Here is a 4,059-nt window from a genome sequence, read left to right as displayed (position 1 = left end):
TAAAATATGACTTTGAGACGGATATTTGTTTTACCAAATGGACAATTGCTGTTGACAAAACTCGCCTCATGGTTGACTCTTTCCCACAGAGGGGGGTGCTTTAATAAACTTATTCGAATATGAGCTTTTTTTTCCGCTAAGGCTTATTTTAGGGGAGGAGATGTACGAAATTATTTACCGGGTTACAAGCAATGATAATATCGGATGTTGACTCCTCAGCGTCATCATTTTCTATCTATTGAGAAAACTTATTGTTAAAGTATTGAAGAAAAAAAACTCCTCCTTGGCCCGCGGGGTGTGTGTGTGTGTGTGTGTGTGTGTGTGTGTGTGTGTGTGTGTGAGTGAAACAAGATCGCCTGTCGCTGGTTTGTTTTTCAGTCTCTCAAAAGGAAAAGTAGTATTCACTAAGGGATATTTATTCGTTTTTTACACATAGGCAGCCTGTAGGTTACAAGCGGATAGAAAGTTCTTCTTTTCATCACAAGCTATGGTGTATCTTAAAGGTTTTTTACAGCGTCTGTATTATAGGAAAATAAAATACTATTGAAATCTCTACAGGAAGTCACTCTTTATTTCCATTACAAACGCCGGTGCAGCTTAAGAAAGTAAAATTACACCCGCTCTGTCTCTCTATACATCACAAAATCAGCTGCTGCATCACCGCTGTGCTTAGGGAACATGACGCAACAGGTCTGAAAATGACTAGACACTTCCGGAGTATTTCCGGTAGGGTCATAAGGTCCGGATCGAGATTGAATATGTCATATTCAAAGCCTTCTTCTTTGGGAGAGCAGATCTCATCGGACACAGGAACGCTGCTGGGCTGCAGAAGGAAATCCATCTTGTGTCTGTGCCTTAGAAATTGTGACAGACTCCACCTCTCTGCTTTTTTATTCTCCTCCAACAGATGGCGCGCTTCCGGAGGTTTCCCCCTCCCCTCTAAAACCTTTTTTTTCCCAACAACAGATGGCGCGCTTCCGGGGTTCACCCCCCCTTCTCAGGATGCAATTCGACACGCGGGGGGTTTCCCACACCCCTTCTCCGGATGCGATTCGTCACGCTCATTACACGCTTCCGGGGGGGAGGGGCGGGAGGTCAAAAGGTCGTGATTAGGGCCATCAATCACTTCGGATCAAATTTTGTCATAAGCTGTATGAGATTAACTCTCTAACCACTGATCAAAGACCCATGAGTACCAGGAAGAAAGAAGTGCCAAGATACAATTGTCAGAAGTGGGATTCGAACCCACGCCTCCAGGTGAGACTGCGACCTGAACGCAGCGCCTTAGACCGCTCGGCCATCCTGACACATTGCAGCAGCCAACTAGTTGAATAATCCCACGCAGTTGCTGATTTCCATTTGACATACTTGTATGTTAAGTGCATGTAATAAACAAATAAAAATAATTACTAAGAAAATATATTGATTTAAAAGTTTGTGTTAAATGTTGTAAGTCAGATCGAAATAGAAAGATCAGGTGTGGTGGACAGGAATGATTAGATGTCAACAACTTGATTGGATGGCCAAAGTGTGAAATGTGACGTCCTGTGAGGGAAGCGTGAAAAAGCGTGAGCAGGTATAAAAAGACATTCTGGGTTCTTCTATTTTGTCTTTTGCGAGATGAGCAGTTGGGAAGGTTGGATCTAAGAGGTTCACAGTTGAAAGTTCAAGCAGACACGCTAGAGGGGGAACCACAGCCCAACCTGTGAACTGGTTTCAAATGAATGCCCAGCTGCTTTCCTGTTAACAGGGCTTTTAACCATGTCTGAGGTAACATCTAGCAGCTGTTCAGCCATGGAAACGTAGTGCGAATAATCTACAATGTCATCCATACTGATCATTTGGCTGAATACTTTTAGGCAGGTTGCCATGACATGACAGTTCACACAGTTTCACATCGGTTCCATGGTGTAATGGTTAGCACTCTGGACTTTGAATCCAGCGATCTGCGTTCAAATCTTGGTGGGACCTGCTTATTGGGAGGTGAAACCATACTGCATGTCACATAGTGATAACTTGTTTTTGGTCGCCAAGCGGTCGAAGGCACTGCGTTCAGGTCGCAGTCTCCTCTGAAGGCGTTTGTTCGAATATAGCAGCTATTCAGCCATGTAAACACATACTACGAAGCTCGTGGCGCCCACTTTCTGTGCTGACTTTGAGGTCGGAAGAGGTTTGGAGCTGTACAGTTAGTGAGTCAGCAGAGTGTTTGTGACTTTTGCGCACAAGCGCACCTCAGCACTCGGATACTCCAATCTGTAACTTTGTGTGGGTTGTAACTGAATTTCGTTGACCGCGGCCCTGCAGAGAATCAGTGCCAAAAAAACCAAGGTACTCCGAGTTGGCTATGCACGTGCCCGCATTCCTGTCATGATCAACCAACAACGTGCTAAAGAGGTGGAGAATTTTACATATCTTGGCAGCATCATCTCGAATGACGGGGTCTCTGATCAGGATGTCGACGGCAGAGTAGGGAAGGCAGTTGGTGTCCTGCGACGTCTCCAACCTATTTGGAACTCGACCTCCCTGAATGTAAGGGTCAAGATCAGACTACTGAACTCTATAGTCTTCCCTACTGCACGTTACGCTAGTGAAACCTGGCGCTCAACAAGTGCAATTATTCAACACCTGAACGTGCTTCAACAACGTGGCTTGCGGCGAATCCTGAGAATTTCCTACCGGGACCGAATAACAAATGAGGAGGTCCCACGAAGAGCAGGCACCCGCCCATTAGCCGATGTTGTTGCAGAAAGGTGCTTTCGCTTTGCGGGACATATTTTACACCTACCCCCTCATCGCCCAGCTAAGATTACCATGACATGGCGTCCACGCACTGGCAAGCGAAAGCAAGGCCGACCAAAGATCACATGGCGTCGAACATTTATGGACGATCTGAGAACTGTCGACATTGCCTGGGACGAAGCTGAAGCAGTCGCTGCTGACCGACATCGATGGAGATCACTAGCTGCCCGATGCGCCGCTCGGCGTAGGAGGAACATAGTACTAAGTAAAGTAACTGAATTTCAGACAGCTCTTTAGTACCACATAGTGACTGACAAGTGAAGGAACTCTTTAGTGATTGACAAGTGTTTTGTAAAGGCAGACGTCATGGTTAGCTGCTTGATTTTATAAAGCTCTCACAGAAAACACAAGTCATACAGAAATTCAATGTGCCAGAGAAGACATGCAGTATGGTTTCACCCCCCAAAAATCAGGTCCCACCGATTTCACCAGATTTCACTCCATAAGAGTTTCCTCTTTTCAAAACTCTCCCAATTCATCCAGTGACCCTGCTTGGCCAGCGCTATGGCTCTGGCGTGTCTTACTGTTTCCTCCTTTCGACACACCTCCTCCACCACCATTTTTTGACGTTCGGTTACAGATGCCTGTTGCCACCGAGGTTGCCAAGACCAAATCCTTCTCTGCCCTGTTGGACGCGACCCACCATGTCATTATGGCTCAGAGCCGATTTGGCCTGTAGCACAGACGTGGCTGTGGTCCACTTCCTCCCTGTTGCTAGGGTGGGAGCAGCGCCCCTCACTATGGGGTCCCGGGAGTCCTTGAGTGACATCTCAAGCCTCACTCAAGGAGTGCAGTGTTGTTAATCCGCCTGAGGTCATTAGCCAAGTTTTGCCTTCGTTTGTCAAGTTGCCAGGTATCATTGAGGTCTACATTATACCACCGTCCCAGGCTCTTGATGGACATCTCTTAGACTGTTGGAATTGGTTCTCCACTGATATAGAATTGCCAGTTTCAAGTGTATTTTGTCACAACAGTAAGAAGTCTCCAAAGGTTGATTCTGTTCATCTGAATGTAGCGTTTTCAGTGGGAAAAATGTCTCGTCACTCATCCAAGTGACTTCTTCAGTGTCAGCTGACTGCAGGTTTCCCCAATCTTATAAACAGTATATTTGCATAATGACTGAAAGTAGCCCCCTGAAGGAACAGTGGGCTTGGAGGTCAGTTCCTTCATCACGATTATGCAAATTCTCATGACCATTGATCAACAACCACTGATCAAAGACCCATGAGTAGAAGGAAGAAAGAAGTGCCAAGATACAGT

The 4,059-nt window shown here is 46.1% G+C and overlaps 1 non-coding gene across 1 annotated transcript; it reads right to left on the bottom strand.

Annotated features, from left to right (window-relative positions):
- Positions 1 to 1,224: 1,224 nt before the first annotated feature.
- Positions 1,225 to 1,307, bottom strand: trnal-cag (transfer RNA leucine (anticodon CAG)). Its single transcript has one exon. It is a non-coding gene; the product is annotated as a tRNA-Leu (tRNA).
- Positions 1,308 to 4,059: the final 2,752 nt, after the last annotated feature.

Source organism: Mchenga conophoros, linkage group LG14 (genome assembly GCF_057382185.1).
Source record: "Mchenga conophoros isolate Kocher_MC1m ecotype Shallow Benthic linkage group LG14, M_conophoros_male_GT1.1, whole genome shotgun sequence".
Lineage (NCBI taxonomy): Eukaryota > Metazoa > Chordata > Actinopteri > Cichliformes > Cichlidae > Mchenga > Mchenga conophoros.
This window is presented reverse-complemented; position numbering and strand designations above follow the sequence as displayed.